Source organism: Pinus tabuliformis, chromosome 9 (assembly GCF_031772625.1).
Source record: "Pinus tabuliformis cultivar Carrire ecotype Pingquan chromosome 9, CPIR1, whole genome shotgun sequence".
In the NCBI taxonomy this organism is placed as follows: domain Eukaryota; kingdom Viridiplantae; phylum Streptophyta; class Pinopsida; order Pinales; family Pinaceae; genus Pinus; species Pinus tabuliformis.
In genome coordinates this window covers 1499009955-1499021998 of record NC_142307.1, presented here as the reverse complement: position 1 = coordinate 1499021998, position 12044 = coordinate 1499009955, and positions in this window count along the sequence as shown.

Genomic DNA, 12044 nt, shown 5'->3' with positions numbered 1-12044 from the left:
GATTGCATGTTGAGATGTGGTGATTGACAGGAAATCCATGAATGGGATGAGAGGGATGATTTATTTGATGATCTCGTGGGCACCCATACCTACGAGGGAGAATATGTAACAGCATATGAACCGAGGACAACCGAAATCAACACTACATATGCTAATGGTTCTTTTGTATTGTATAGCTCTTGATGGATAGCTCTTGAGGGGCTATGGGAAAATCTTGAGGGGCTATGGGGGAATTAGTGCCTGATATTGGCACTAATTGTCATTCCTTCTCATATGAAAAGTCATGAGCCTAGTCAATTTTGATCTGAGGCCAGTCCTAATTTGATAGGAAGAGCTCTAAGGTAAGGTCATGAGCTATGACGTACAAGCTTTGTCGGTACCCTCAAGACTAATCAAAGTACCCAGTAACAAGGCTCCTCAATTCAAATCCACTAGCCTAGGGTTGATATATTATTATAGAACAAGCCTATAAGGTTTCTTCAAGTCAGCCTAGTTCCTCTCCTAGGCGTCTTCTTCTATCTGACACAGAATTATATCTATGCACTTGTCCCTTCAATATATCCATAAGATGCCTTGTAAAATACCTTACGGTGGACTGTTATTTCCTTTCTGATGATGATGATACCTTATTTTACAAGCTTAATACTTACTATAATATTGTCTGTAGTAGAAGCTTCCAAGGTGCTAAGTCAAGAATCTTTACTCAAGGTGATAGACTAATCCTCTTCTTGAGTTCAGGTCATAGTTATGTAGTTTCTCAACACTTACATATAATTTCTCCTCTTGCAACCTTTAACAATAGGTCTAGTCCCTTGAAATATTTGTAGAATTCTATTGTAAGTTTGTCCCTTTAGGGCTTTCAATAGTCCCAAAAGGATGTGAAATTGATCTTCCTTCAATGTGTGACAATTTGATGGAGTGAGAGGTTTATCTTCGGCAAGACTCGTATAAATATAATAATTTTTGAAGATAATTGTGTTCCTTTAGGGTGTTTGAGCTTTGGATCAAACCTTCTAAATAATCCTACTATGCCCCTATATAGTTTGGTCCTAGTATTTTTTAAAATTAGTTTCCTTGCTACCTATTAGGACTATCTATAGTCCAGAAAAGATTAGTTTAACTAGTAACTTGATCACCTTCACAAAATTTCACAAAACCTTATGATTTTCACATATTTTTAATGTGTTACAAGACCTATGAATTTGAGCACATGTCTTAGATCTTTCTCCTAGAATTCTCAACCTCGCGATGATTCAAACTCTCTAGGTTTGAATTTCTTATAAGCTGTATTGAGTTCCTTTTTGAATTTGAAGATGACAAAAATCTTGTGTGTCTATTGCAACAATCAAGCCATCTAGTCTGCTTAATGAAATATCTACGTCTCATTAGTTCAATCTCATATGTGAGCTGAGTAGCCTATGATTGCAACTCTGTGGTCTTGATCTCAAACAAACATGTCTTTATTCTCCAATCTTGCATATGTTTTTCCAAAGACAATAATAACAAAAGGTCATTATTGTGAAATGATTTTTGATCTGGTATCCTCTTACCAATCAAAGGCATTCAATAGATGGTTAAAGTAGTGGTTGGGAGGAGTTCATTGTCAAAAACATCCAAGGGTTTCCAAACTAGAGAAACAAGGGAATGTGTTTGATTTATGGGCTAACGTTTGAAAATTTTCTACGAGAAGAGGAGTTGGTGGGAGTCCTTATGGCAAGGGCTTGCACCTCTTCCTTTATTTCTTAAAGTAGGCTTGAAATAAGTGATTATAGATATATGATACATATAATATGCAAAGCTCTCACAACACAATAATATTGAACATTTGCATGAGACATAACTTAATTTATTTTCAATATATTTTTGCTTTAAAAAAGGCAATATATGCTACCATGATGCAATACAATGATTCACCAACATTGGGCACCAAAAAAATGAATTGGACCCTGGATGTTACGTACGATCACAATCATCCATGATAAACTATGATTATTAGCGACTCTGTAATCAAAGGCACAATGAAGGGACAACATGTATCCATCTTGGAGGACAGTGGGGAAACCCAAAATTTTATTGATGCACAGTTGGCAGAGTGTAGAGGAATTCATAGATTGATATATATGCTGAACAACGTGGGCGACAGAGGATGCCCATGCTTCACCTCAGTTGTCTTCTTGATTGTTGGTTAGATATGTTGAGAATATGGCTGATGGGACAAATGTTGAGGATATGGTTGATGGGTCGATATTGATGTCAAAATCCTCCCTTAACCCTTTAGCCAAAAATATGTCTCCTCAAGTATCTCCAATAATATCATATGAAGAGTCACAATATTTACCTTGGAATTATGGCCCACATGACCATCTAATAATTAATTGAAATAGCAGTAGACCCCAATTTAGGGATTGGGTGGATGATATGGTGGGACTATGCTAGTGGGAAACCTAAATAAATGACTTGAAACCCCCTTGATTTTCTACCTTGATGGCATTCGTCTCCCAAATTTCTTGTTAAATACACAAGTCCTGAAAACATGACAAGGAAGATGAGAGGAAGTTGACAAGGACATTAGGTTGTCGTAGAACATCATAAAGTGCATCCACATGGATGAACATGGAATGGGAATTAAGGTCATAAAGTCATAAAGGTCACAAAGATGCATCAAAATATTTTTGGAGTGTCCCAAAGGTAAATATACAATTTTTGTCTTGTATAAAAAAATATATACATTTGTTGTGGTGATAGTATCCACAAGATTCTTAGAACTAGTGGTATAGTGTTTGGAAATGAATGAATAAGCAAGAAAAGGGGAAAAGTATCTAACAAATATGGTTAGAGTATGCATCAAATTCCCCATCCTTGAATGAAATGGTGGTTTACATAGGGCTCATGAGAGAATATGGGATGGAGGGTAGATTGGCATGGTCAGAAAATGAGAGAAGGGTTTTATCTACTAAAGGAATATGGGATGGAGGTTATGTCTAAGTTCAGGGAGGCTTTTAGCTTTTTTGACAAGGATGGAGGTGGATGTATCACAACAAATGAGCTGAAGACAATAATGCATTCTTTGGGTCGAAACCCTAATGTATATTGGAAGTGGTCCAAATGTTTTATTCAATAATCCAATCTCGAATACAATCAACCACAAAAGAGTAGTTATAATCTGCGTGAAAATGCAACATATTAAATACACCATTCCAAAATGATTTTTCTGAGGAGAATCAAAGAAATAGATGAGTCTAGCTATCCATTGCCTCCATACATAGTAAACAACAACCAGGCCCACTCTGTCTCATAGAGTGGTTTACACATTGACAATAGGAGATGCCCTTGAGAGCATCAGGATAGTCCCGAAAATCACTCAATCACCACACATGCTGAGACCCAAGAAATATAAGGAGCCCATGGTTTGGGTGTGCGTGTCCCCTAGAAACCTGTTGCGAATTAAACTGACCATGGAAGAAAAGGGGAAAGCGGTTAATGTGGAAACCAATGAGGAGGAGGAAGACATTGAGGAAATGCTTGTGGAAGAGGTGGAGGACGAAGACATGGACGTGGAAACTGAGGGCATGGACTGTCTAACCAGGTCTCCCGCGTATGTTCCTTTGCGGAAGCGAAAGGCAAGAGTGGCCAAGGACCTATATGAGAGCAAGAGATCTCTGCAGACTCCGCTGCTACCTGACAATATTATTTTTTAAGGAGTGCACTTGGGACATGTGCCAAGTCTAAATGTTAAAGTCTGGGATCTCATGGACCATGAGAAGTTCCCACACTTGGCAACCTCATAGCCCATGAGGCTGAAGAAAAAATTCTGATGGAAGTCATAGAGTTGGAGCCGCACAAGTGGTTATGCAGAGTCAAGAAAGCAGGGTTCTTAAACCTGCTGTGGGTGTCGCATTACCATTGTGCCCCGGTAACTATCTTTGTCATCAGGCAGCTACTTTTCCTGGTGCATGATGGGTGTTTGTGGCTGGAGGAGCTCATCCCCATCACAGACCACCTGATTCATAGAATTATCGAGCTCCCTTGTAAGGGGGAGGACCTCACAGATATTTCGGGGCATAAGAGCAATGACTTGGCCATTGCGGAGGCCATGAAGGTAAAATTCAAGCTGGAGAAAAAGAAGAGAGGGTACACAATCTCCAATATCAATAACAAGATGGTCAGAGTTGCCACCCAAATACTGGTTGGCAAGGTTATGCGAAAGTGTCACACGGATGAGGTGCCCACACCAGTGATAGCACTTTCCACGTAGTGCGCGGAGGGGGTCTTGTTTAACTCGTCCGAGTACTTGTGCAAGGAGTTCCTGGAGAATTTCTGTGAGGCATAGGAACAGGGGAAGACCTTCCACTATGCATGGCTTCTACTGTCCATAGTGCTGGTGGCTCGGGAATTGCCTCAGGACAACCAATTCCCCACAATTGCACGGGATCTTTCAGAGGCAGCGAAGTACACTTCGTTGTGGGCCACTAAAGACTCTCAAAGGATCCGAGACAGTAATATATTCTGGGTGCGCATGGAGATGAACATCAGAATGGGGATTAACCACAAGCCGCAATTATCGCCCACTATCTACAATAGCCTACAAAGCTTCGTGGAGCTCAAGGCAGACATCCACCATGTGTATGTCATGGCGTGCAAGGACCCTGCTAAGAAATGGAATGAAATCTCGTACTTGGCCAGGGATGATGTCATATTCATCGTACCTAAGTCATGGCCGCCACAGTGGCGCGCTCTAACCATCTCCGCATTAGAAACATAAAATTTTGCTGCACAATGGAAGAAGGAGGAGGCAAAGCTGCGGATGGCGTAGTTGGTAGAGAAAAGAAGAAAAGAGGCATCAACAACAAAGGTATAGGACGTGCGAGATGCTGCGAAGGTAGCAACAAAATAGCAGAAAGTAGCAAATAAGCAAGAACAGGTAGTAGAGAAGAAGCACAAAGGCCATAAGTTACCCTCACTTGAGGAAGAGCCTGAGATAGAGGAAGGTGATGCAGACCCAGAAACAACATCTACACAATTGAAGCACCATCGCCCGAGAGAGTAGGTGGGGCCACGAAAGAAATCAAAAGCTTCGAAGACTTCTTTCGACCAGATCACCCTCACAGAAAGAGATCTCCATGGTATAGGGGAGACGGTGTGTGACGTCACCGCGGAGGCCCTCTGGAAGTTCAGAAAGGAGAATCAAATTATGTTGGGGGGCCTTTAGGCATAGATATAGGAGTCGTAGGTGCACACTCTTTAGGTTGGTACTCTCTCGACCAGCCTTGCACTAGGAAGGGCTGCGACTGAGGAAATGATGTGCGCCCACATGACCAGCAACATAGTGCTGCCATAGGGTGCACTGGCTATAGAGAATGAGTCCGACAGGCCTATGGTTAGTGCGTTGAAGGGAGTAGGGATCAAAATGGCTCCGCTTCCTTGGGAGACACTCTATGTCCTATGGGAGGGAGTGACTACAAAACTGCGGGCTAGGGAGGGCCATGCACTACAGGTGTTAAGTGAGCAAAAAATTAATATGGAACAATTGAGCCTGCAGCGTGATGAGTTAGTGGCGTAGAACTAGAAGATGGTACAGGTGGTTGAAGAGGCCTGCCAGATGGTCCCTAAGTTGGCTATCCCAGCAAAGGCACCAGCAGAGGTGCGCATCCAAAGGTTAGTAGCAAGGGTGCGCGAAGCGTGAGAAGAGATGGCTAAGATTTAGCTGGAGCTAAACCTTCAAATAGAAGAGCTATGGCTAAGGGTGAAATCTTCAACTCCTCGATAGGTGAGGAAATAGCGCGCCAACGCCATTACATTGAGGATGGAGGAGATTACCAGTGCAATGAAGGACTACAACAAAATGTTGGAAGAGTCATTCGAGGTCCTCACCACTCTGCAGGAGGACCTGAACAACATTGCTTAGAAACAGAGGCGTGTGAGCTGCAGCAACAGTATGATGATATAAAATGGACTGTGTAGATGGTGGCCCTTACACAGAGGCTCACATGGATGCAACAGGCGAAAGCGCTTAAGGAGCAGGTAGACGCGGTGTGACACAAAGAAGAGGTTTTGAAGGTGTGCATCCAATCTTAGATCGATGAGGCATTCATCATTATAGCCTCTTGCGCAGATACAGGGAATGGATGAGCAAATGTAAGGAAGCATTTTAGATACTGCAGTGGCTGAACAATGCATGCAGGAGGTACAACGGGCAGTTGCTCAGTGCGCTATGAACCTTGCAGTGGTCCAAGCAGAGTTGGGGAGTCTCCGCACGAAGATCTCCGCACCGACAGAGTGACTCAAGGGTGAGTCATGATGCTTTTTTTGGGGGCCTGTTGGACATGGCATCCCCCAAGGCATGTTTTGGGGCTTAAAGTCTAGATTTTGACTAAATCCAATGTAAAGACTCCACGTTTTGTGGGCGCAGAGCCCAAACTTGTAAATGATTCATAGGGTTGTCCGCCCTCCTTTTTGTAAATGTAATGTTGGCTTTAGAGATCCACCCATGGTCCGCGGACCATGTGATTGTATAAATAGAGCGAGGCTCTAACCTGTAAATAAGTAAGAGAAGTGGAAGCAATATAGATGAAGAATTGAGTCTTATGAAAGTGTAGAGTTGAGTCATGAGTCATAGAGTAGGAGAAGGCTCTACAGTTGAGTGCACAGAAGCCTAGTAGTATGCAGCTGAGTGCACGGATCCCTGTAGCTAAGTGTGCAGGGCGGGTCAAGTTTGTAACCTTTGGAGAAGTAATAAAGAGAAGTTTCATATCATTTCTAGTTTTATGGATTGAGTATATTGGGTATGAATTGCATTTTTACTGTTTACATGCACGAACTTATATGATTATGTTGACTAAGAGAATATAAGATAAAGTATCGGTTTACGCGAAATTAACTAACAAGTATAAGAAGATAAGTAAAATCCACAGTGTAACTTGGGCAATTAGCACACATCGTTGCCTTAGCAGCACAAAAGCATCTGTGTCCCTCGTTAGGGTTGCGTGAAGATGATTATAATAGATCGTGGAGGCCTCATAGGCCAGGGCGGTCCGCGAAGTAACGTGTGCGAAGGTATTCACAGTTGGACTAAACCGACCCCTCAGACATCTCAAGGGTGTGGAAACTTGGTTCCATCATCCCCTCATACTACTTCGGGTAATACCTCAGTCCACGCTCTGCGAGCTCTTCCCAAAAGGGCCAGTAGTACAGGGATTTGTTTGGCTAGTTAACTCCGAACCTGGGTCAGGCCCCTTCAAGCCAATAGGTCTTGTGCAAAAAAATCCACTATAAGGTGTTTTCCTTGTAGTGTCCAAAAATATTCCTACATAATATTCCTTAGAATATACATTAGAATGTACCATTAAAAACATGCCCACCCGACACAATGCCACTGCACAGAGTTATGCTTGGCCCTTTGTGGCTCGACCTCCATCTCTTCCTTGAATGAGAATAGCATGGTTTAATTAAACTTGACGCCATCAAACTTTAAAACATCCCTCAAGTGGTTCGTTTGTAAGTGGTTGTATTGTTTCGGGGTGGCCTCGAGGTCGAATCTTGTGGGCTCCCACTTCATCATTTTGTTATAACAAGTTTGTTTTAAAATTGAATATGGTTCATATGAACCATATATTTATATATATGGTGCTAATATGAAACATGCCGATGTCTTTATCCCAACTATCACTACAATTGACTCCGTCACCAACTTAACCGTATTTAAGTTGTGAGTTTGTTGGCCACACATGGCTACTAGCTCGGTGCACCATTTGATTGGGCCATATGGTGCCTTCCCCTTGACCCATATGTGTATCGTTTGATTGGCCCACATGGTGCCTTCCCATTGACCCATATGTGTGCCTAGTTTCCTTTTACCTGCTACATGGACCATGTGGTGGATAACATGTGGTGCTTGGTGTGCCATGTGGCATTGTCAATGTCAAATTTTTATATGTTTACACAAAACTTTAGATGTCATTTGTGTTGTTGGAATCGTCTTGACGAGACCTATGAATTGGTGTTGGTTTTGTTAAGATTTAAGGACTTCAAATTTTGAGTTTTTTTGGATCCTTCTAGATCACCCTAATAACATTAAATTATGACAATATTCTTTTCTCAACAGACAACGTTTCAACTCCTTTTACTAATCCCTCCCTCCCTTTAACACGTTGAAATTGGTCTAACTTTCTAAGTACTACACTCCAAAAACATGAAAGGATTAAATCTCTTTGCGGGAGTCCAACTCTTTGTGACAGCCACTTGTAACAACTTTTATATATATAGTTTGTAATTACATATTGTGGTTTCTTACTCACAATGCTCACATGGTCACCTCAAATAGAACTTGAACACTGATAGATAGAGAATGAAATTTAAAGAATTAAACATGGACATGGTAATTCCTCGTTCCTGCTCTATCATATTCTTCAAATTTTTCAGCATACGACTTGAAAGCAACTTGTAACAATGTGATGTGGAATATTGTTGTAATTGAAGAGGACTGCATGAATCTGAGTGTTTCGCCATTAACTGAAATTATTCTTTGATCGTCAGTGCGCCATTTTTCTCTATGTTCAATGCCAATCACCAATAATAAAATAGTAAACTGGTCGAAAAATGAAAGGCATAAATGAGGGCCTTCACCGATCATCCACTGAATGGAAAAAGGACAGATAACGAGCCATTGTTTCAAATTAAGTGGGCGCCGTTATCTTTGAAAACAATTACTTTTTAAGTATTTTATAGTTTTTCTGACAATTTTTTCTATGTACTTTCGAAATATGCAGCTTGAATGGTCCTTCAATTTACGGCATTGGTCGGATGCGTGAAGGGAATGCCACAGGTGGCAACCACAAATGTTTCTTGGTTACTTCGTTGATATTTCTGTGTTCATTATTAGAGGCAATAGAATGGACAACAAATCTTGAAATTGAATTCGTAGGACAAACAAGATCCTCAGCAATTTTTTAAAAGTTACTTTGTTTCAATTTTGATAGACAAAATCAAACTTGCCTACGTAATATCTGTCTTTAATAACAAATAGGCAGTTTTTGTTATGATGGCTTCAGGGTATTAGTCGTCTTCCGTGTTGTTATCACTCAGGTTGTTCCCTTTGACTCCCAAGGGAATACGGCCGAGGTAACCACACACCAACTTTGGACTGCAGGTTCTAGCCCACCTGTAGTCAGAGAGGGCTCTCTCTTTAAGATTTAGCTTTGTTGAAAAGGGATTTTAGGCTAGGTATTTAGTTCAACTGGTTTTGTTTTGTTTTGATGGGAAAATTGATGTTTTCAAGTAGAGAGGCAGAGCATAATCTAAGGGTTTCAAAGCATTGGGCATGGAGTCGAGGAGGGGGACTGCTGCTGCATTTTTTCTTGGTCACAATAGACGGAAAATGGAGCAAGACAGCTGCGCATGAAACAATGTTTCAGGTTTAGGTGATGGAATGAAATGCTAAGTATTGTGAGGCATTTAAGAATCTCTCAATCAGCTTAACAAAGGAGGTAACAGAGCGCTACCTAGGGGCAATGAAGAATCCCTAGATAATTGGCCAACACAAGTGAATCAGGGTAAACATGAGCCAGGAGGAATTCATATTCATAACCAATTCAATCAGAGGAAAACATAAAGAAATAGCAGAAATTGAGCATAGAGTGTATTTAAACAAATTCTAAGCTATTCTTTCTTTCTGCTATTTCGATAGTGGTAAACAATAAACAAAGGTAAGATGCACTTATTGCTTCAGGTTGCAGCCCAAGAATTCCATCTTCATATCTCCAACAACATTCATTTACAACAGTCAGTTTGCTCTCCAAGCTTTCAGCAATCTTTGATTATAGAAAAACTCAGGTATACAATGCGAGTCTCTACTGAAAATTCTCAATTAACCAACCCTTGTAACAATGCAGAGGGCGGTATATATAGGAAAAAACTTTCTACAACTACTTTTATTACATCTTGACCTAAACAAGTCATAAAGAATAATTAATTTGACCTAATTCTATGAGAAATAAATGCATGAAAATATCTTTGGCCGCGCTGAGGGCTGCCATATCGAAACTAAGTAAATGATGTTGTCCTTGGTGGCTTGCTGCAGTGTTTTCTGAAATAAATGTGTATGGGTTTTTTTATCTTTGCTGTCTGGTGGCCTTGAGTGCCTTAATTGTGATTTGAGGGCAAGGATGGGCTTACGCCTCCTGACTTGACTTTTCTGAGCGACTCATCAATGTACAGGTGCTTCGAGCCCCTAAAAAATCTTCGACTGATACTCTTTGGATGTTCTTCTTCCTCTGATACTCTTTGGCAATAAATCGGGATGGTGCTCTGATGTGTTGTGGGTCTAATCACATTTAATGGCCATTGCTCGTCCTCTGTTTCCTTCAAAACTATTTTCTACTCCTTTCTTAGTGCTTCACAAAGAAAAATGGTTCATTCGGCGCCTTTCGGGCTTGCTGAGGCCTGCCTGATGAAAAGATTCCCTAAAGATTCTCCATTTCGGCCTAAAAAATCTAGCGATGAGCGCAGCGCAAATCGCTCATCAAAAACTGCCTCAGAAACTGATTCTGGGGCTCCGAAGCTGCAATTTTGCTCCTTCGCGCCAAAAAAGTGTTGATGATGTCAGCATGACGGGACGGTGTACGGCGGGTGACGTCAGCGATGACGTCAGCATGATGACGTGGCGGGATGATGTCAGCGGGTGACATCATCATGTACGAACGGTGAAGTGGCATGTACGGTGGCAGGGTATGGTGGCAGGAGGCCACGTAGGTGGACGACGTGTCGCGGTGACTGGACAGGGGGTGACGTGGTGCTTATGTCACAGGGGAGAGGGCGGTAAACGGTTTTGTGGCGCACCACCTTTGGGGAAGGGTGGTTTTGGAGGGAGGGGCTCTGCCACACCCGAGAGCTTGACGTGTGGCGGGAGTACTGCGGTAATACCGCCCATCTCCTGGATGCTAAGCTTCGGGCGGTTCGGGGATGGGAGGGCACGTCAGCCGTAGATCTACGAGGCGGATGATCCAACGGATGGAGGCGATGGTGAGTCGGCGGGGGTATACGGGCAGGGAATATGCGCGGGATATTCCGAATTTAATAAAGTGCATGGGTGGGTTTAGACTTAGGGAAAGGCGGGGTTTGAAGTTATATGGGCGGGTCAATGTATTTGCGCTCGGGACTTAGGGTAAGGGGTGAAACATGGGTTTAAAAATGAGCACGATTAATATTTTATGTACAAACTTTGGGTTAGGGGTGGAATAGAGGGATTTTTGAGGGTTTTAGGGCTAGGGAAGAGGCTTTTAGAATGACCAGGTGTCATCTAACCCCTGTTATGACTCGGATGGGCTAAAAACAGCCCCGGATGGACCATTTTCTCCCGGACTTATAAAAAATATGGCTATATTGCCAGGGAGGGGATATTTACATAGGGGAATTTTATATACAAAGTTTTAGTAGGGGAAGAGGGAAAACTGATAGGGAGTTATATACTAGAGTTAGTAGTTAATATGGATATGATAAGCAGGTGCCAAGGTCAGGGACCTTAGGCTAATTTTGAGAAAAAGTTTTGAAAAGAAATAAAATCCTTGAGTGAAACAGATCTTCACCAAGGCAACTGATATGGATGATGATGAAACTAAGAGGAATCAAGCAGATCTTGACCTCTTTGGGAAGTTAGTAAGTGACTTGGGGAATTAGAAGAAGGGGGAGTTAGTTATGTCCACCTTTGAGCTCCTTTGCATGAAAACTGCCTGCACTGTGATCTGTAAAGATAAAGCACTTTGTAACACAAAATTGATCATAAATTATCATTCTGCAACCACACAGCTACCTACCCAGCCTACCTTCCTAACATTTTTTCTTCTTTTGAATTGGGTGCACTTAGACTTGCAGACCCAGATTTACAATTTTTCTTTTGAATGATTCCTACCTAGCTCTACACTTATTTCTGCCAGGGCCCAGATTAAACAGTTGGGTCCCTTTGATTCTCTACCTATCTACAGATCTGCCAAGATTAAACTGTTTGGACAGATATCATTCTCTATATTCTACAACAGGAAATTGAAACCTAG